Below are 23,649 nucleotides of genomic sequence, written 5' to 3'. Positions count from 1 at the left end.
TACATTTCATTCTTAGTAATTTATTCTATAATAATATGATATCTGGTGCCAATATGTTTGCTTCGATCATGGAACACCCGGTTCTTTGCAAGTTCTTGTGCAAGCTTGTTATTACTCCAAATTTTAGTAGGTCCTTCTTGTGGTAAGTGAAGTTCTTTCACTAATCTTTTAAGCGAAATAGCATGACAAGTACAAAAAGTTACTGCTGCATATTCTGCTTCGCATGTTGAAAGAGTCACAATGGGTTGCTTTTTCAAACTCCATGACAATCTCCTAAGAATAACACAAATCTGGAGGAGCTTTTTCTATCGTCAATGTCTCCGGTAAAATCACTATAAAAAAATCCCATGAGTTGAAATTCATGAGAGGATGTGTAGAATAGCCCAAAGTCAATAGTACCTTTTAGATAGTGCAGAATCCTTTTAGCAACCTTCAAGTAAGTTGAATTAGGATCTTCCATGTAGCGACTCACTACACCAACTGTAAATAAGATATCAGGTCTTGTACAAGTCAAGTGCCTCAAATTTCTCACAAGACTTTTGAAAAAAGTTGGATCTTCCTTTGTCCCATCATCAAACTTTGACAACTTTATTCTACACTCAATCAGGGTATCAACAGAATTACAATCGAGCATTTTGAATTTCTTCAGTACTTATTTTGCATAACTCTTTTGCGAGATGAATATACCATCCTCCGATTTTTTCACTTTTAGGCCCAAATAATAATCCATTAGACCCACATCAATCATCTCAAACTTAACCGACATCAGGGCCGGCTCTGGGTAGCGGCAAGAGGGGTACCCGCCCAGGGCCCATAATTTTAATTTATATTAATTTATTATATTTTAATAAATTAAAAGTAGGGCCCATATATATTAATATATTATTTTCTATATTAATGCAAATGCCCCATAAATATTAGTGTTCAGTTTAAATTTTTTAAATGTTTTCTCATCATAATGCAAGAGGGCCCATAACGGTTACCATAAATATTAATATATTATTTCTACATTAATGCAAGATGACTCATAAATATTAGTGTAAATTAATGCAAGTTGAGTTTAAATTTTTTTGGACGTTCTCACCATAATAACGTTAATGCAAGAGCCAAGAGGGCCTATAACGGTTACTTTTTTTATTTCCTATAAATGATAGGAGAACATTGAAGTAAAATTAATTTATTTCTTATTGTTCTCAATTTTCAATTTCTCATATTTCTCACAATTCACAAACACAATTACTTATCATCAATTGTGGTCATTGAAGATATTTTTAAAATCCTAAGTAAGTTTGTGTTTCCAAATTATTTTCCTTTTTTTATATATTTCTAAATTATAGATAAACTTTTTTTTTGTTTCATAAATTTTGGATATGAAATGTCAAATGTGGATATGCAGATACTTCATCTTCCTTCTAAGTTCAATCATTACGGTATTGCGAATTTGGCGTATAAATACTTCGATCGAGGATCTTCCCATTTACAGGTGTTATTGTTCTTTTATATATTAGTTGCATTGTTATATAATGTTTCCTAAAAAACATTTGTCTGGTAGTGAAAAAAGAAAAAAAATAAAACAAATAGATGATTTAATAGAATCACAAAAGGGAGCTCTTGATAAATTCTTTAAAAGTGGAGTAGGAGAGTCTTCTAATGAAAAATTAAATAATATTGCTGGGAATTTAAATAATCATGATAGTTCTTCAAATTGTACCAATCTAGGTGTTACTGATGCAAATTACCATGATATCCTAAATCATATGTATGGTGACATTTCTAATTTAAATGTCCATAATCATGCACAAAATGAGTCTAATGTTGAAGATGTTGAGATTGATCAACACTTAGTCCCTGCTGTGGACATTTATGATCCAAGAAATTAGGGTAATCTTGATAATAAATATAGAGATATTTTAGTTGAAAAGGGGCATATAAGAGAATTTTTCTAAAATGTTGAGTAATGGAGAGATTAGCGATAGAAAATTGTTGGTCTATTCTAAACATGTGGACAAAGTTTATTGTTTTTGTTGTAAATTGTTTACAAAGCAAAACAATAAGAGTTATTTAGCAAATGATGGATTAAATGATTGGAAGCATCTTAGTGAGAGACTCGAACAACATGAAAATAGTATTGAGCATATGACTAACATGAATATTTGGAGTGAATTAAGAGTGAGATTAAAAACTAATCAAACACTTGATAAGGATTTACAACAAGGAATTTCAAAAGGGAAATAATAATGGAAGCAATTTTTTAATAAGAATAGTTTGTGTTGTAAAATGTCTTGCTAAAAATAATTTAGCTTTTCGAGGATCTAGTGAGAAAATTTACGATGAGAATAATGGAAACTTTTTAGGATTAATTAAAATGATTGCTGAATTTGATTTGCCTATGCAAGACCATATTAGACGTATTCAAAATGAAAATATTCATTATCATTATCTTGGTCATATCATTCAAAATGAACTAATCTCTCTCTTGGCCCATGGTATTAGAACTTCTATTCTAAAGATCATCTAGAAGGCAAAGTATTTCTCTGTTATTCTTGATTTTACCCCTGATGTAAGTCATCAAGAACAAATGACTCTAATAGTGCAATGCGTAAATATGTCAAACAACAAGGTAAAAATAGAAGAGTACTTTTTAGAGTTCTTGAAAGTGGATGATAAATCTGGATTGGAGCTTTTCAATGAATTAGTAAATACATTACAATCTCTAGAGTTGAACGTTGATGATGTGAGGGGCCAAGGATATGACGATGGTTCTAATATGAAAGGAAAACACCAAGGTGTTCAAAAGAGATTACTTGAAATAAATCCTAGAGCTTTATATATGCCATGCGCTTGTCATAATCTTAATCTTTCTCTTTCTGATATGACACATTCTTGTGTTAAAGCTATTTCCTTTTTTGGGATTGTGCAACGTATATATTCATTGTTCGCAAGTTCTACCAAAAGGTGGAAAATTTTATGTGATAATGTTCCGGAAACTGTGAAATCTTTATATGATCTTGATGGGAAAGTCAAATTAAAAGTGTCAAAGCTATTAAATGTCATGCTCCTAAAATAAGGTTTGCTTTGTTACAATTATATGAATATTGTGGTAATGATGAAAAAGCAGAAAGTTTTGCTAGTGCCTTTCAAAGTTTTGAATTCTTACTTGGAATGGTTATCTGGTATAATATTTTATTTGCTATCAATACGGCAAGTAAGAAATTACAATCTAAATCAATGTGCATTGATACTACCATAAAGAAGTTGGAAGGTGTAATGTCATATTTTGAAAACTATAGAAAAAAGGGGTTCGAAGCTAGTATAGATATTGCTAAAAGTCTTCTATTAGATATGAACATAGAGCCAATTTTTCCGGCTAAGCGTCGTATTTTTAGAAAAAGAAAATTTGATGAGAATGACCATGATGAAGAAATGCAATCAGCAGAGGAGTCATTTAAAGTTAATTATTTTTTTGTTGTTGTTGATATGGCGCTCGCTTCTTTGAAAGATAAATTTGAACAGTTAAAGATTTTTGAAAATTATTTTGGACTTTTAATTGATTCTACAAGGTTGAAATCATTGGATGGCAATAAATTAAAAGAGTTTTGCAATAATTTTAAGATTATTTTTTCTCATAATAATTTGTCGGATGTTGATGCAGATGATTTTTTTCCTGAAATGAAAGTATTGCAATTGTTTTCCAAATGTATTTATGTCAGCGCTTGAAGTTCTTGAGTTTGTTAAAGCTAGAGATTGTTATCCTAATGTTTCAATTGCTTATCGAATCTTATTAACACTACTGGTAACGGTAGCATTCGTGGAAAGAAGTTTATCAAAGCTAAAATTATTGAAGAATTACTTGAGGTCAACAATGTCACAAGAAAGATTGAATAGGCTAGCTTTGTTATATATTGAGAAAAATATGTTGGAAAACATTGATGTTGACACTATCATCAATGATTTTGCATCAAGAAATGCTCGAAGACAATGTTTTTTTATAAGTATTTATATGCTTAAATATGTTTTTGACATTTTTGATATTGTAATGAATTAATATTTATTTAATTTAATAAAAATTAATTAAAATTTTATATTGCATATTTTTTAATATTCTTTAAATTAGGGCCCATTTTTTTAATTTTGCTCCGGGCCAAGAAAAAGTTAGAACCGACCCTGACCGACATATGCTTCTTGAATTCTTCAATTAACTTTGGATTGTTACTTGTAAAGATCAAATCATCCATGTAAAGACAAACTATAAATATGTATCCACTATCGTTTGTCTTAATATAGAGTGCATGTTCATGAAGACAACGATCAAAACCATTATCTTGAAAATACTTGTCAATGCGACTGTACCATGCACGAGGTGCTTGTTTCAACCCATATGATACATTTTCAGCCTTAGACATTTATCTTCTTGTCCTTTGACTTTGTATCTAGTGGGCTACTCAATATAAGCTCCATCTTCTAAGAAATCATTAAGAAATGTTGATTTCACATCAAGTTGATGGATTTTCCACTTCTTTTGAGCCTCCAGGGAGATAATCAATCGAATGTTTATATTTGAACAACTTGTGCAAAGACTTCATCATAATCGACCTCATGCTTTTACTTGTAACCTTTAACAACAAGTATTTCTTTGTATCTCACCACTTCTCCACTTCCATTCTTTTTTTTTCTTGAAACTCCACTTGACTTCAATAGCTTTATGACCTTTTGGAAGTTTCTATAAGTCTCAAGTATTGTTCTTCTCAATGGATTTTATTTCTTCATCCATTGATAATCTTCATTTCTTGTCCTTCACAACATCTTCAAAATTAAGTGACTCACTATCTACCATTATGAAAGACAAGTTATTAATATCTTCAATGGAGCGATACAAATCCCTAATACTTCTGAATTTCTTTGGTCTTTCATTCGAACTTTATCCAGAACTCGAGCTTTCACCAAATATATAAATCGGTTCAAGTAAAGGTGGGACCATATCCTTTGGAGGATTCATATCTTGTGGATGAATCACATCTTGTTCTTCTTCAAAATAGAGAAAAAATCATAGGTTTCTTCTTATGTGACTCAATTCCAACTCGCTTGTTCATCGAACTCAACGTCGCGACTGATAAGAATTCTTCCATTGCTTGGATTATACAACTTGTATCCTTTGGAGTTTGAGTCATAACCAATAAAAACATATTTATAACTTCGATCGTCAAGTTTGGATCTACCTTGGTCTGGTACATGTGCATAGGCAATGCTTCCAAACACTTGAAAATGTTTCAAACTTAACTTTCTACCGCTCCAAGCTTCTTGAGGAGTTACATTATCCACTTTCTTTGTTGGCGAGCGATTTGAAAAATAAATTGCACATGAAACAACTTCAACCCAAAACTCTCTAGGCATGTTCTTCGCCTTTGTCATATTCCTAGCTATGTTAAGAATGGTTATATTTTCCTTTCTACAACTCCATTTTATTGTGGTGATATGTGCACTATCAAAGGATGACGAATTCCATGTGCTTTTCAAAAATCATTAAATTCATTGGAAGTAAATTCACCTCCTCTGTTAGAACTTAAGGATTTTATCTAATAGCCACTTTCTTTTTCAATAAAAGCTTTAAAACTTTTAAAAACACAAAAGGCCTCAGATTTATTCTTCAAGAACTAAACCCAAGTATTTCTACTATAATCATCAATCAAGAGTAGGAAATATCTATTTTTCTGAATGATGGCGGGGTGATTGGTCCACATACATCGGTATGAACAAGTTGAAGAGGCTTGGTTGCTCTTAATGTTGCTTTTTTGTGTGTGGAAAACTCGTCCTTTCATGCTTGCCTAGAAGACATGCCTCACAAAATTGGTTAGGGTGAGTAATGGTCGGAATTGCATTTACCATATTTTTTTCTCCAAGCATTTTGAAGGCTCCAAAATTTAAGTGACCAAATCTCAAGTGCCAACACCATGCATCATCTTCCACACTAACCTTTAAGCATTTTGCATCAATCGTTTTAAGATTCAACAAGAGCATTCTATTCTTTGACATTGATACTTTAACAACCAAGTTGGCATATTGATCTCTTAGCCAAAGACAACGATCTTTCATGTGAACTTCATAACCTCTTTCAATGACTTGTCCCAAACTCAAAATATTATTCTTTAGCTTGGGCACGTAATAAACATCAGTAATAAGTCTATAGCTGTCATCATTTAGAGAAATTAAAATTATACATTTCCCTTGAATTTGGATCTTCGAGGAGTCTCCAAATGAAACATTGCCTTTAAATTTCTCATCAAGTTCCACAAATACCTCTTTGTTTTTGCACATGTGATTGGTTGTTCCATTATCAATGTGCCAAGTGCTTGCATCATTGTTCTCTTCTTTCTTGAATGCTAGCAATAAGATTGTCTCTTCAACATCCTTTTGATCTTCAATGAGATTGACTCTCTCTTCATTTCTACTTTTATTTTGGCATTCCCAAGAAAAATGACCAAATTTATGGCAATTATAACATTTAATATTGAACTTGTTGTACCTCATTTCATTCGATCTTTGATTATTAAATCTTTATCTTTCCCTAGATCTTCCTTTATTTCTTGATGATGAACTTACATCATTTCTTGTACGATCTTAAAGATCACTTCTTCCATATCCTTGTTGGCCAAAACTTCGACCTCGTGCACGTCTTCGACCATTTCGATTCTTTTCTTCTTGGTTATTTTTCAAAGACACCTTGACTTTGAGGTCTTGTTAAATGGACTCATCTCTTGTCTCCTATTCAACTCACCCATAACTTGTTCAATAGCCATAGAGTTTAAATCCTTTGATTAAATAACACAAACCACATAATCAAACTTTAGAGTCAAAGAACGAAAGATCTTTTCAATCACACGAACATCTTCTAAAGTTTCTCCGTATCTCTTCATTTTATTGAAAATGATCATCACCCTTGAGTAGTAATCCGAAATTGACTCAGATTCCTCCATTCGCAAGGTTTCAAATTCACCTCGCAACACTTGGAGTTGAACCTTCTTCACTTTTTCAACTCCTTGGAGAGAATTTTACAAAATCTCTCATGCTTCTTTTTCGGTGTTGGCATTTGCCACTTTTACAAACATTGAATCATTTAGAAATTGGTGGATAAGAGTAAGAGCTTGTTGATCCTTCTTTCCTGTATTCGTCAAAGCCTCATTTTCTTGTTGTGGCAATGACGCCTCATCTTGGGGAGATTCATAACCATTGTGTGTGATCTCCCAAGCATCTTGAGCCCCGAGTAGAGCCTTCATACGGAGACACCAACTTTCATAATTGTCTTTTGTAAGACGAGGAAATTGAAAAGGACACCCATTGTTGGCCATCTTCACTTATATCGAACCAAGCTCTGGATACCACTTGTTAAAATATGGACGTATGAAACTTAAACTTGTAGAGAGGAAGAAGAAAATAGTAGAAGAAACTTTGAAATTGAATTGATTTGCTTAATCACTTATGATCCTTTATATAGGATTATAGTGACTATTAGAATGATTACAAAACTATTGATAACACCTTTTCTTCATACATAATCATGTCTATTCACCATGAATAGTCATATTCATTCATGATGAATAGTTATACACTTTAATTATAATAAACCAATGAAAAGACACAAATATTCATAGAAATGTTTAAATTAAATATTCAATAGAAACAATGTGAAAGTAGAAGAATAGAAAAATGTAACAAAGATAATACAAGAAAAGAGAGACGGTACCTTTATTGATATTGTCGTAAAATCAACTGAGGACCAACGTATATATATACAAGAGAGGAGTTGAACAACCGAAGAGATTGACGGTCTAAAAATCTTAACCATATTTCAACAACCTGGCAATGGTACAACACACAATCTAACATAATTATCTGCAGTCATTACAAACTACAAAGAAATTCATGCTTTACCTTTACACTTCATCAAATTTATTATAATGTTTTGAAGCTGCAATAGCAACAAGAAGTGATATTTCGTTATCATAATCTCTGTCTTGAGCACTTTTGGCTAAAAACAAAATGGGGTTTATTAATGGTACTTGCATGGTATAATGTCAAAATCTATCTTTAGCATTTGATAAAATAGTCATAATTATTTTTTAAACAATTTAGTTAATTTAGCTCTCGGTATCTTATTTTTTATTCAAAAATACTCTTTTTATGAAAACTATAAGTTGATTAACAAACAATGCTTGTTATTGATGTATCATTTCTACATCAGTGATGAAACACAAATGAAAATTACACATCAACAACCAACATTGAATGTTGGCCAACTAATAGTTTTTATCTAAAAGAATGATCATTTTAATCCAAAATAAAATGTTGAGTGCTAAACTACCAAAAAATAGAGATTAAAATGACTATAGAAAAACATTAACGATTAATTTTAGCATTATGTTTTCTTGTAAGGAGAAATTTGAATTCTTGCATGATCGATGGGAGAGATGCAATACTTCGGTTTTTTTTTTTTGGATTCATAATATTATATCAAAGGTTTTTTAGTTTGAGAAGATTTACGTGAAAGGTTTGACAAAATAGATGGATTTAGAATATCTTTTGAATAAATAATTCATTCACAACATGTTGAGAATATCTTTAATTTATTGAAAATCAGAGAAGGAAAATATAATTTCACATTCTTCGATAGAAGCTGAATATAAAAGTGGAACAACTATAACTGTTGAATTGGTTTGATAAAAAAAATTTAGGAGTTGAGATTGAAATGCCAATTAAGTTACATTGTAACAATAAAGAAGCGATGAAAATATAATCGAATCCAATATACCATGAACGAACGAAACAGAAACAAAGTTATTGTCATTTTAACATAGAAAAGATCCCAAATGAACTCCTACAAACTAGATTCATTTCCACTAATGAACAAGTGATAGACAAAAGGATTTGAGAAAAACATCCACTATCATACTTGTGGGGAGAGTATATACGATTAGTTGTTGTTTATTCAACTGTAAATTAGTTATAACTAATAATTAATTAGCTAACTTCGATTCAGTTTTGGATAAAGTGCATAAATGTTGCTCTACCTATAGGGTGATATTTTGCCGAGTCTCTTGATTATTAAAAGTTATAAAATGATCCCTCAACTCCAAGGTCTTGTTTTGTTGAGCCCTTCGAGTATTAAAAGTTACAAAATAATCACCCAATTATTCATTTATTCCGAACTCCTCCTTTTTTCTTAAAAAAATTGATGGCCGTCTAAGATGGATGTTAACATGTTGATTGCATATATGATAAAATATGATCCCGAAATTGTTTAAGTTGTATTTTGTGGATTAACTCTTCATTTACATTATGTTGTCGAGCTAGTGTTTGAAATATTATGTCTTCAAACATGCGCTTGAAAGTAACGAAGGTGTCAATAGACATCGTTAAAATATGATTTTATCATATCACATATAGTAGATTAACGTCCAACTCAGAAAACCATCAATTTTTTAACGAAAAATATGAGTTTAGAACATTTAAATAGTTGGGTGACCATTTTGTAACTTTTAATAGTTAGGGGACTCACAAAATAATATCCTATAGTCAGGGAGCCATTTTATAACTTTTAATAGTTGAGAACTCAAAAAATAATATGATATAGTCGGGACCATTTGTATACTTTCTCCTTTTGGTTTATAAATAGGGAGAGAAAAGGAATGAAATATCAATCTAATTTTTTTTCTTTTATCATTTATTAATTTATGTACAATCTTTAGTTTCTTTACATTATCGCAATTATAGATGCAATAAATATCGTAACAATATAATTAAATAATATGTATTATTTAAATTTGAATATCATAAAGATAAATATCATTATATTATAACACATTTTGATACAATTGGATTAACAAAATATTAAACTTGATAATAAAAATTACAAGGAAAAAAATCACAATTTGACTTGATACTGATGCGAAATAAATACACTTGCAACAAATTTTAAAAATAACTAAAAGGAATTGGTATTACAAATAAGAGCTTAGGCAGCAGAGATTTCCAATTCGAGTTATAAGAGTGAAAGGGTAAAGGAATCCGTGAATCTTCCAACCTGCAAAATCCGTAGGCCATGGAATCAAATGAGAACTAAAAGTTGCTCAAAATAAGTATTAAATAAAATTGAATTGATGTATTTTATTATTTCATTATAGGTTTGGTTAGAATGTAATCATTTTTAAAATTAAATTTGAAATAAAAATACTAAACGTGTAGTCATGTGTGTTTAAGCTATTTGAATTCTAGTGAAAATATTGAACAGTTAAAGAAAGCATATGTGTATGTATGAATATATTATTATGTTGAAGTGCTTAACTTGGATCTAGAGAGAGCAAGTGTAACCAGGAGGGGAAGTTTTCCATTAGGTGAGGAGGAGCTGAAGAGTAACTGGGACATAAATGTTGATATTGAGGAGTTTGAGCTTGAGAGTGGTGCACAAGCAGGCAGCTGCTTCTATTTCAACTAGTCCATGTAGGAGCGGGCAGCATGCATTCACAGCTGGGTCACCAGACCTAATGTGCACTGCCCCTCCTAGCAGGTCCACACATGCACCCAGTTTCAGTGTGTCTATTGGACATGTGGCCTTGCTTGATGGTGTAGGTGGGCAGGGTTTTCCACTTGGTGGCACTATCAATGGAGGAAGTGTCACCGGAGGGAGGTTAATTGGTAGCTTTACTGGAGGGAGTTCAACTGGTGGCTTCAGTACAGGAGGAACCGTCACCGGAGGAACAGTCACTGGAGGAAGTGTAGCTGGTGCTTTTAGGGCTGGAGGAAGTTCTACAGGAGGGAGTGTAATTGGTGGTTGTACAACTGGAAGAAGTGTAATTGGTGGTTTAAGAGCCGCAGGAATAGTAACTGGAGGAAGCGTAATTGGTGGTTTAACAACTGGAGGGAGTTCAACTGGTGGCTTCACTGGAGGAATAGTTACTGGAGGAAGTTCAACTGGAGGAAGCGTAATTGGTTGTATAACAGCTTGACGACCGGAGGAATAGTCACAGGAGGAAGTGCAATTGGTGCTTTACAACCGGAGGAAGAGTGACCGGTGGCAAATGGATTGGGGGTATAACAATGGGGTGTTTACCCTTGCGATGTCCATGGCGACAGGAAGCACGGACAATAACTGGAGTGGCAGAGGAAATGAAAAGCATGCAAATGAGAAGAAATGATGAAATTTTAGTGGAATCCATGTTGAGTTGATTCATTGCAGGGAAATGGGAATCATATATAATAGTAGAAAGAATAGAAGAAAACAAAGAAACACACTAAAAAGAAAGAGAATCACGTGAACATATATGAGCTATAAGCTTCAGAAACAAGCAACTTACAAACTTTGCTAGTTGGCAATGACAAAACTATATAAGCTACGTGAATTCCTTCACAAATACATCGGAAAAATCCCACCATTCGTTCCCTACATATCTCTATTTGGTTCATACAGCCTTTATATGTATATTACAGCTCATTAGGTCGGGACAGTTGGTTTGTTAGTTTCCTTCAAACCGCAGGGTGAGGTACTTTCTCTTGAAATAGGTATTATAGGCAATGCATGTGGAATGTTGGTGGCAATGAAAGCGAAGAAAAATGGTGGATCTTTTCTAATATACATTTTTTTTCTTTACGTTAAACTCTAAAATAATATTTAAATATTTATACTTGCAGCTTTTATATTACTACAACAACAGCCATATATTTGTCATTTAGGAAAGCTTTCTGCATTCCATACGTAATAGTAACTCCATCTCAACTAATATATATAAGAATAATATATACTTAAGTATGGTTGAATCCACATCTTGTTATAAGTTAAGACTCCTTAGATATAAGAATTCATTGAATGACTTAAATTATAAAAAATAATGCTATTTCCTTAAGAGATTTCAAATTTAAATAATTGCATTTACAGAATATGTATTGTTGAATAATCGGGTAAAGAAAACGAAAGAACACAATAATTTTAAAGAGGTTCAGCAATGTGCTTACGTCCTCGGTGCCCTAGGCGGCGCTAGAATTTTTATTCAATGTCTCAAGTTTTGGTTACATCTCATTTTATAATAAATAAACCTTGGTACATATTTACAAAAATAACCCTGTACAGTAGGAAACATTCAATGTGGGTTGGGTTACCTTACTTATTTAACAACTCAAAACATTCAACAAGTCCAAGCAATGCATGAACTTGTCTGTCGTAACTGGCTTGGTGAACATATCAGCAGCATTCTCATCAGTATGTACATTCTGAAACAAAATCTCTCCAGATGCAACCAACTCTATGATCTTGTGAAACCTTACATCAATATGCTTAGTTCTAGCACGATATACCTGATTCTTAGCCAAGTGAATAGTATTTTGATTGTCACAAAGCAACTGAACTCCACCTTGCTGAACACCCAACTCTTTCACTAAACCAGTAACGCATAAAGCTTCTTTTACAGCTTCAGCCGCTACCATGTATTCAGCTTCAGTTGTGGATAATGCCACAACTTATTGAACAATAGACATCCAACAAATAGGCCCTCCACCAAGTGTAAAGACATACCTTGTCGTAGATCTTCTATTATCCAAGTCACCCACATAGTCTGAATCCACATATCCTACAACCAAATGATTATCCCGCTGACTACCAAAAACAATTCTATGTCCCACAGTACCCTTTAAGTACCTAAAGATCCACTTGACTACTTCCCAATGTTGCTTACCAGGTTTAGACATGTACTTACAAACTTGACTAACAGAATGACCTAAATCAGGATGAGTACATATCATTGCATACATCAAGCAACCAAAAACATTAGAATACAAAACCTTTGCCATATCTTCAGCTTCCTTATATGTCTTAGAGAACTGTTCTGATGAGAGGTTAAAGTGATTCGCTAATGGAGTGCTTACTGGTTTTGCGCTGCTCATTACAAACCTTTCTAGTATTTTCTCAACATAACCCCGTTGAGATAGCCACAGTTTCCTTGAGTCTCTGTCTTTGTAAATTTCTATTCCAAGAATTTTCTTTGCAGCACCTAAATCTTTCATATCAAATTCCTGACTCAATAAAGTTTTCAAACCAATAACATCATCCGTGTTCTTCGTAACAATTAATATATCATCAACATACAATAATAGAAAAATAAAAGAACCATCATCAAGGCTCTTAACATAGACACAACAATCATACTCACATCGCTTGTAGCCAATCTTGATCATATAGGAGTCAAACCATTTGTACCATTGTCTCGGAGAATGTTTCAACCCGTACAAAGATTTCTTCAATTTGCAAACTAAATGCTCGTTTTCAGGTTGAGTGAAACCTTCAGGCTGCTGTATGTATATCTACTCCTCTAAATCACCATGCAAAAAAATAGTTTTAACATCCATCTGCTCTAAATGCAAATCCCAACTAGCCACCAATGCAAGTACTACTCGGATTGAAGTGTGCCTGACCATAGGAGAAAATATTTCATCATAATCAACTATTTTCTACTGTGAAAAACCCTTTGCTACCAAACGAGCCTTGAACTTCTCCCCCTCTTTTTCTGTTATTGTTGGTTTCTTCTTATACACCCATTTGCAACCAGTAGTCTTCTTACCCTCAAGAAGGGAAACTAACTCCTATGTACGATTGTGATTCGAAGACTCCATCTCCTCAACCATGGCAGCCATCCACTTGTCGTTTTCCTGACTAGTAACTGCATCATGAAAAGTAACAAGATCATCACTGCTAATAGTAAGTGCAAAAGAGACCAAGTATTCAAAACCTAATCTGTTTGTAGGCTTTTCGTCCGTCTCACCCTATCTCTGGCGAGACTATAATCCTGCAAATCAACCGTAACAGAACCACCAGAAGTCGGTTAAGAAGTTTATGTTTTCTCAATTGGAAATTGCTCGAAATCCACCATTGTCGTGTCTTTCTTCTGCTGCAACATAGGTTGTTCATAAAAAAACAACATCTCTACTTATCACAATTTTCTTCCCAACTGGATCCCATAACTTGAATCCTTTGACACCTATCTTGTAACCCAGAAAAATGCACTCCTTCGATTTTGCATCAAGTTTGGATCTCTCATCAGTAGGTATATGCACATAAGCAGGACAACAAAAAATATGTAAGTGATCAAAAGTAACATCATGACCAGTGTATACCTCTTCTGCAACTTTCCCAGCCAATGATGCCCTTGGCGATCTATTGATAAGATAACATGCCATTTTAACAGCCTCAGTCCAGAAGTGTTTGGGAAGCTCCGAATTCAACCGCAAACATCTGGCTCTTTCATTCAACGACCTGTTCATCCATTCTGCAACACCATTCTGTTATGGTGTCTTGCGCACTGTAAAATGTCTCTTAATCCTATGCTCCTTACAGAAGTTTAGAAACTATGAATCTGTGTACTCCGTATCATTTTTAGACCGCAAACACTTGATTTTTCGTCCTGTTTGGTTTTCTACCTCAGCTTTCCACAGCTTTAACTTCTCAAAAACGTCAGACTTATGTTTCAAAAAATACACCCAAACTTTTCATTAAAAATCGTCAATAAAAGTAACATAATACCTAGATCCACCCAAAGTCGATGTCGTGGAAGGCCCTCATACATCAGAATGCACATAATCAAGAATCCCTTCAGTTGTGTGCTTCCCAGTCTTGAAACGAACTTTAGTCTGTTTACCAAGAACACAATACTTGCAAAAATTGAGCTTACAACTTTTAACACCATGCAATAGATTTCGTTTATGTAATTCAACCATACCACGTTCACTAAGATGAGCAAGACGCATATTCCACAGTTTGGTAGTATCATCACAGGACTCAACAGAATGAACTCCACCTACAACAGTACGCCCTAACAATCTGTAAATATTCCCTGTAGTTATCTTTCCTTTCATCACATTCAAAGCTCATTGTCCGCTGTTTGTGAGTACAATAAATGGTGCGGATATGTGTGCAAGTATACACAATCGAACAAGTAATAAAGTGATGAGTGAGTATCGTTCTCCACAGGGATTGGGGGAAATCAAATAAGTTTGTCATGACACTTTACTCTGTCACCTAAGTAAAGTTAGAGATGGTATATATACAAATGGTAATGCTGTGGTAAAATGAATGGATGGTTTGGAAATAGAACGATGACAATATGGTAGAAAATGGATATGTTGTGGCAAAAGGAATTGTGTGTACTGCAATCAAATAAAAATGTAAAGGTAAAATAAACTATAAATACTATATTTGATTATAAGGACTTTAGACTCCTCACACAACAAGCTACTATGAGAATGAGTGATAGGAGTTACTTAGGAAATTTAAGTCTACTTCTCAGAATGGTCTCACTTCTATGCCTTCTTTGTTCGACAGAGTTTACTAAGGGTGTCATATGCTATTTCTAGTAAGGGACTCGATAGATTGAAGAAGCCTTGGCAAAACCGGTTGGCGTTAGCTACTGCACGGATCCTATTGGTCCAGATAACAGGATATGTCTCAGTAATACCTTTTTGCGATAGCATTAACATCTAACCTATCGCTTATAAAAAACTCCTTTTAGTCGAATGAAATCCTAGCCTTATCTCTAAGGTGGATTAGGCCTAGTTACTATCTAGAACCCCTTGCTTATATAGTTCCTCCCTAGTTTCTCTCAAATACTAAGGATATGCTACTTAGGAATTCTCTTGAACACTAAGTAATCACCTAAGGAATGGCTACTCTCATAGCTCCTACAACCTTAAGGCATTAAAATTCATGAGCAAAACAGATTATAACATAGAAAAATAATCATTCATTAAAGTAAAACTTAAATATCCAAAATAAACTCCCACCAAATAGGATTAGTTCATGGTGGGGTTCGAAATAAGCAAGCACAAAGAAAGTTAATCCGTTCCTTACAACCAAAATAATAAATAACGAAAGCAAAGAGCAAAGGGAAGGAGGAAAAGCCTTCGACATGCACTGCCAGAGCTTCCCTCGGCCACCACGAACAGTCCCAACAATCTAGCTCCTCTCGGACGCCTAGTTTGCCACTCCCTATAGCCTGTCAATGAAGGAATTCCACGACAAACGATTGACGGAAAAAAGAGAGAACTTTTTCTTCAAATTTTTAGGCTCTTGGCGGCTGTCTAAAAATCTCCAAGTCTTTTCAAAAAGTCAGGCTTCATATTCTATTTATAGGGGAGAATGAACCTAGGGTTTTGTCTTAAAATTACACTAGCACCCTAAAGTTCATTACTTTTATGTGAGAGTCGGTGCAAAGATGGTAATTGGCCCCTCCATTATGGTTGATTGCATAAAGCACTTCTTATGCCATGACAACTAGCTCTTACTAAAAATATTCTTCTTTCATTTTGATCGCTCTCGAAATTCCAACTGGTTCGACATTTGCATTTTGCTCAACCGTCTCCTTATGTCATGGCATTTCCTTTTTGCTTTTCCTTGCTCCCAAATCCTTTACATCACCAGACAAACACCTTCCCCATAAAGCAACACTGATTACAAAATAAAATGTCACGGCAAACAGAATTTCACCACATACAACTATATGCTCCTAAATGCATCTATATGATCCTATATGAGCTATAAGACAGTCAATAACTTAAGTGAAAAGGTCTCAAATATGATCTTTTTATGGAGTTATCATACCCCCAAACTTAAGCTATTGTTTTTCCTCAAGCAATGGACAAGCAATAGATAGTATTAAGCAAAATAAAAATACCATGGCAAGTTCAGAAACAGAATAATTATATGTGATAGAATTTCAACCCTTATAACATTTGGCTTCAACATGCTAGACTGGTTTGAGAAATCAAGTACTGTCCCCTGCGGCAAGATTATTTGTGCGGGTGTGTGCGTGTTTGTATCAAGTCCATACTTAACAAACCTAAAAATTTTCTACGCAAGTTTTCTTGTTTTGCCACGACATTTACAATTTTTACTCCCATATTGTTTTCTTTTCCTTTTTTGTTTTTTAACACTGCTACGAGAGGAGTCAGCCCATCACACCTACCATCCCACACTCTAGGTAAAAGGGAGCATACCTTCCACCCCCGAGCTAGTCAAGTAGAGTCATCCCGTGACTACTTTCATTCACTTATATACCATAGCTTCCATTTATTTATTTGGAGTTTCCAGGAAATGCCATGGCATAGCGAAGTGTCCCTCTACAGATATGCTGAAGCATTTATTCATAACTTTAATTTTTTTTACAAAGTGGGGTTTTCATCGTTTATGCCAAGACATGCAAGAATCCTCTTATAAAAAATTTCTAAGTTCCTTAAGCATGAAAAAACATACAATCGTGTATTCAAGGGTTTCAAAGAAGCAATTCCTAGAGTTGGTTCTATTATCCTCAACAGTCATGTACATTCAATCCTAGCCATCAAGAGTTAATCATCATCGAGAATTCTTAATTTATTCTAGAAAACCAATTCAACGACTTACAAATGTCATGGCATATTCATTCTACTAATACTATCATGGAATGATTTAAGAACCCTACCTCCCCCAAACTTGAGAGAAGCATTGTCCTCAATGCTAAATAAAAACTAAGGAAAAATCTAAACTACATGCTATGAAATTCAATGCAATGCAAGGTACCTTGACTTCATGCTTGTGATGGTGTGGCGGTCGTACGACGCGTGCACTTTTGTAATTGTGTGGGGGCTAGAATGTTCAGAATATGATGCTGGTACGGTTGAAATTTGGATGGACCCTAACCTTGCAAAAAAAAAACAAAATAGTAAAATAAAAGGAAACTGAATAAAAACAGTAACAAAATAAACATTTATTTATACACAAGAGTAAATCTAAAATGTCACGGCATCCTTAAGATGTTGGGCCAGTATCAACTTCATGCAAGAAAAGTGGAGTATTGTCACGCAATGGTGGGACTCATTGGTATACCTTCAGGCGCTGGCCATTAACTTCAAAGACGAACCCATCGTCCATGTTCTTGATATCTATAGTGCCATACGGGTAAACATGGTGGACTTCAAATGGTCCCGACCATCGTGACTTCAGTTTGCCAGGGAAGAGTTTCAGCCTAGAGTTAAACAGGAGCACTTTCTGTCCAACATGAAAATGCCGTGGCAAAATAATTTTGTCATGCCACTTCTTCGTTTTTTCCTTGTAGAGCTTGGCATTTTCATATGCTTGTGCTCGAAACTCTTCCATCTCATTCAGATCGAGCAATCGTTTCTCTCAAGCTAGTTGTGCGTCGAAGTTCAGCTTCTTGATTGCCCAATATGCCTTATGTTCTAGCCCAACTGGCAGGTGACAGGCTTTTCCATATACCATCTTGAAGGGCGACATTCCCAAAGGTGTTTTAAATGCCGTCCGGTATGCCCAGAGTGTTTCATTGAGTTTTGGGGACCAGTCTTTCCTTTAGGGGTTCACCACCTTCTCGAGAATCTGCTTGACTTCACGATTGGACACTTCAGCTTGCCCATTTGTTTGTGGGTGATATGCCGTGGCAATTTTATGTCGCACTCCGTATTTCTGTAATGCCTTGGAAATTAGGTTGTTGTCAAAGTGGGTGCCCTCGTCACTGATAATGGCTCTTGGTGCTCCAAATCAAGTGAAAATATTCTTGTGAAGGAACTTGAGCACCGTCTTTGAGTCATTCCTTAGTGTCGCAATCACTTCAACCCACTTGGATACGTAGTCCATCGTGAGTAAAATGTATAAGTTTTCAAAAGAATATGGGAACGGTCCCATAAAATTGATACCCCAAACATCAAATAGCTCTATCTCCAAAATATTTTGCAGCGGTATTTTGTGTCGTCTGGAAGTATTCCCAGTACGCTGGCATCTGTTGCAGACCTTGCAAAATTCGTGGGCATCCTTAAAAAGTGATGGCCAGTAGAAGCCTGATTGGAGGACATTGGCAGCAGTCCTCGCACCTCCAAAATGCCCTTCACAGGGTGCTGTGTGGCAATGGTGTAAGATATCGCGTTGCTCCTCTTCGGGGACACACCGTCGAATCATTTGATCGGCACATTGCTTGAACAAGTACGGTTCGTCCCAAAAAGAGAACTTGGCATCATGCAAAAACCTCTTTTTGCCTTGGCTATTCAATTCATATGGAAAAACACCACTAACAAGAAAATTAACGAGGTCAGCGTACCACGGAATTACCGTGGCATATAAAATTTTCTCGTCAGGGAATTCTTCTTTAATATCAAAAATATCATGGCATTCAGAAATGTTTTCTAGCCTAGATAAATGGTCTGCAACCTGGTTCTCTGTACCTTTCCTATCAACTACCTCTAAGTCGAACTCTTGTAATAGTAATATCCACCTAATGAGTCTAGGGTTGACATCTTTCTTGTTCACTAAAGATTTTATAGCTGGGTGATTGGTGTGAACTATGACTTTGGTGCCTATCAAGTATGACCTAAACTTGTCAAATGCAAATACCACGATAAGTAATTCTTTCTCAGTGGTGGTATAGTTTAATTGTGCCTCATTCAAGGTATGACTAGCATAATATATAACATGAAAGATTTTACCTTTACGTTGCCCAAGCATAGCTCCCACGGCAAAATCACTTGCATCACACATTAGTTCGAACGATGCCGTCCAATCTGGGGGAACCACGATCGGTATAGAGATAAGTCTTTGCTTCAGCTCTTTGAATGCGCCATGGCATTTCTGATCGAATAAAAACGGTTGGTTTTGTTGCAGCAAGGTGCACAAGGGCTTGGATATTGTGGAGAATTCCTTTATGAATCGTCTATAAAATCCAGCATGTCCAAGGAAACTCTAAATGCCATTGACAGAAGTTGGTGGTGGTAGTTCCTCGATCTTGGCCTAGTTAACCTCAATGCCCTTTGCAGAAATCTTATGGCCTAGAACAATGCCTTCGGTCACCATGAAGTGGCAGTTTTCCCAATTCAGCACGAGATCAGCCTCCTCGTATAGCTTCAGTACCTTCGCCAAATTGCCGAGGCATTTTTGAAAATCATCTCCCGAAATAGAAAAATCATCAATAAAAATTTCTAGAAAGTCCTCAACCATGTCTGAAAATATGGCTTGCATGCAGCGCTGAAAAGTTGTCGGGGCATTACAGAGTCCAAAAGGCATTCTTCGAAAGGCATATGTGTCATAGGGACACGTGAATGTTGTCTTCTCTTAGTCCTCTGGTGCGATGGTAATCTGATTATACCCCGAGTATCTGTCCAAGAAATAATAAAATGCCTTTCCAGCAAGTCGATCCAGCATTTGATTGATGAACGGCAAAGGGAAGTGATCATTCTTGGTGGCCTTGTTGAGCTTGCGGTAGTCCATACAAATCCGCCACCTGGTGACCGTGCGTGTAGGTATCAACTCATTGTCCTCACTTGTCACCACCGTTATGCCTCCTTCTTTGGCACGCATTGGACGGGACTCACCCAAGAATTATCAGAAATATGGTATATTATGCCAGCGTCAAGCCATTTGAGAATCTCCTTCATCACAACTTGCTTCATAATTGGGTTTAGTCTGTGCTATGGCTTTATAGATTTGCTGTGGCATTCTTCTAGCAAGATTTTGTGCATGCAGATTGTTGGACTTATTCCCTTAAGATCTGACATCGTCCATCCTAACGCTTTCTTATGCTGTGACAAAACACTTAGCAAACTCGATTCTTGGATAGGAGTAAGGGCAGAGGAAATAATCATAGGTAAAGTTTCGTTACTACCCAGATAAGAATATTTAAGATGTTGTGGCAAATTCTTAAGCTCTAGGGTAGGTGCATGCTGTAATAAGGGCTTAGGAGGAACAAACTCCTCAAATTTAAGAGGTTCAAAATACGTACCTGGGCTAGCTTTGAGGAAGCTAGCCTGTTGTTCCTCGATAGAAAAATCATTAGGCTCTCCAGCCTTTAAGTCTTCGAATAACCCCTCATCAGGTCCCAGCTAAATGAAGTTGTCCTGGCAAAATTGATTTGCTTCTTTCGTGATTACTGTATCCACTTCTAAAATGCTTTGGCATTCTTCATAATCATCCATGTACTTGAGGGATCAGAAGACATTCACAGTGACATGTTGATCGGCCACTCTCATGGTCAGCTCGCCCCTCTCACAGTCGATGAGAATACGCCCGGTAGCTAGGAAGGGTCTCCCAAAGATGATGGGTGCCGTGGCATCGACCTCATAGTCCAGAATCAGAAAATCAACAGGAAAAATGAACTTGTCAACCCTCACGATGACATCTTCAATTCGCCCTTCAGGACGCACATGTGATCGATCAGCTAATTACAAGATGGCAGATGTGGGTCTCGCATTTCCTATCCCAAGCTTCACGAAAATTGAATTAGGCATCAATTTCACGCTTGAGCCAAGGTCACATAGTGCCTTCCCAACAAATTTGTTTCCAATCGAACATGGGATGATAAAACTACCCGAATCATGTCTCTTCGATGGCAGCTTGCTTAAGGATGAGCAAAATTCTTTTTTCGTGGCAATTATCTCATACTGCTCAGCCTTTCTTTTCTTGGTCACAATCTCCTTGAGGAACTTAGCATATGTAGGCATTTGTTCCATAGCCTCTAGAAAAGGAACATTGATTTGAAGTTGACTCAGAATGTCAACAAATTTCTAAATTGAATATCCTCGTTATGCTTTTTCAATCTTTGTGGAAAAGGAGGTGGGGGTCTGGCTTCCTGTACTGACGGGGTGGGAACAGAATTTGCCTTGGCATTTTTGTTTGCTCCCTCAGTCACTTTACTTGATGAACTCTCATCTTTATCCTCTTTCTCTGGTGCTTCTTCTAGCACTTCTTGATCAGCTTGTACAGTCTCAGGGGGTGAATTATCCTTCGATTTCCCCCCAAAAGTGTCTTCGACATTAATTTGTGTACCACTTCGTAGAGTTAGCACACTAAAATGCTCTTTGCCATGAGGTTTTGTGACTTCAGTATCACTCGGCAGATGTCCTGGTTTTTGTTCTTGTAATGCCACGACCATTTGACCAACCTGATTCTCCAATGTCCTCAGCGACGAACTGTGGCTCTGAAGCAGAGCCCCTTGGTTTTTTATGGAGGTTGCTTGGTCTTGCAGCATTGTCTTCGTTGTTGCTATGAACTCTTGCATTGTGGCCTCCAAAGAACTGGTGTTAGATGAAGATGTCCCTCCCTTGTTGGAGTTATGCCATGGCATATTCGATTGAAATCCCTGGGAGTCATTGAAATTCTGCTACCGAGCTGGTTGATGAGCATTGCTGGTTCCTTGGTTTCCCCATAAAAAGTTTGGATGTTGACGCCATTCAGGATTATATGTGTTAGAATAGGGGTTATTGTTACCTCGGTTGAAGTTGTCTACATAATTGATGGATTCTTGATTGGTCGGGCAGTCACTCTCATTGTGATTGCCGTGGCATAATAAACATGCTGAATGGGCTTCCTTCACTTCTCTCACCTCACTTGGCCTTTGCAAATTCTTCAGCATATTGGTGATAGCAGCAATTTGGGCGGACACCGAATCCTTAGTGTCTAGCTACAAAACTCCATGTGATTTTTGCCCAAGTCCAAGCCTTGTGGACAGAAACTGATAATCATTGGTGGCAATCCTATCCAGAATGTCAAATGTCTCTGCTAGTGATTTGTCAAGTAATGTCCCATTTGCCAAGGCATCTAGCATCATCCTCGTGGGTGCATTAACTCCATTGTAGAACATCACCACTTGCGTCCAATCTTCAAAACCATGATTTGAACATTTGCGAAGCAATGCTTTGTATCGATCCCAACACTCATACATCGACTCGTCATCAGTTTGACGAAAAGAAGCAATGACATTCCTCAGTTGGGTGTTCATGTTCGGAGGATTATACCATAACAAAATTTTTTAGCTTTAATTTATCCAATTTGATCACGAAATTTTAAAATTTCATAATTTGATCACTAACTCAGTATGTAGGATGTTACATGAATTGTATTTAGAATTTGTGAGCATGAATTCCAAATATAAGAAATTGATTTCTAAATTCAAAAATGAATATGATTTTGTTTAGAAAGCTAAATTAGATTTTTCTTTAATTTCATAACATCTTCGTGCACTCCTTGTTGGCAAAAAGAATCGCACACCTCCAAGAAGTTACAAATGTCCTGTCTGGTATCTTCATTTGGCATGCCCCCAAATTTCCCTATGGAGTTTAGCATATTAAACATGACAGGTTTGAGCTCGAAGTGGGCTGCCTGAATTTCTGGTTCCACAATTCCAGGATTTAAGTCATCTAAGATCGGGTTTAAGTGATCACAAATGGCACGAGGTCGGGTTGCATTCCTAGTATTTTGATTTGCCTCGGCATTCTAATCATCCTCATGACCAATGCATTGATTTTTGATCTGATACATATTTTCACGTTTATCACGTCTTCTTTGCCTAAAAAAGACAAGGAAACAACAAGTAAAACTATACAAAAAAATTTAACAAGTAAAATAAAAATGCTATGACAAAACTAATTAAATTCCAGTTGTCAATCCCCGGCAACGGAGCCAAAAACTTGTCCGCTGTTTGTGAGTACTATAAATGGTGCGGATATGTGTTCAAGTATACACAATCGAAAAAGTAAAAAAGTGATGAGTGAGTATCGTTCTCCACAGGGATTGGCGAAAATCAAATAAGTTTGTCACGACACTTTACTCTGTCACCTAAGTAAAGTTAGAGATGGTATAGATACAAA

The 23,649-nt window shown here is 35.8% G+C and overlaps 1 pseudogene; it reads right to left on the bottom strand.

The window, feature by feature from the left end:
* Positions 1-10,342: 10,342 nt before the first annotated feature.
* Positions 10,343-21,935, bottom strand: LOC120144715 (annotated as a pseudogene).
* Between the last annotated feature and the right edge of the window lie 1,714 nt (positions 21,936-23,649).

Source organism: Hibiscus syriacus, unplaced genomic scaffold, assembly GCF_006381635.1.
Source record: "Hibiscus syriacus cultivar Baekdansim isolate YM2019G1 unplaced genomic scaffold, ASM638163v2 tig00110890_pilon, whole genome shotgun sequence".
Lineage (NCBI taxonomy): Eukaryota > Viridiplantae > Streptophyta > Magnoliopsida > Malvales > Malvaceae > Hibiscus > Hibiscus syriacus.
The sequence above is the reverse complement of the archived record's forward strand: the minus strand, read 5'-3'. Positions and strand labels throughout refer to the sequence as shown.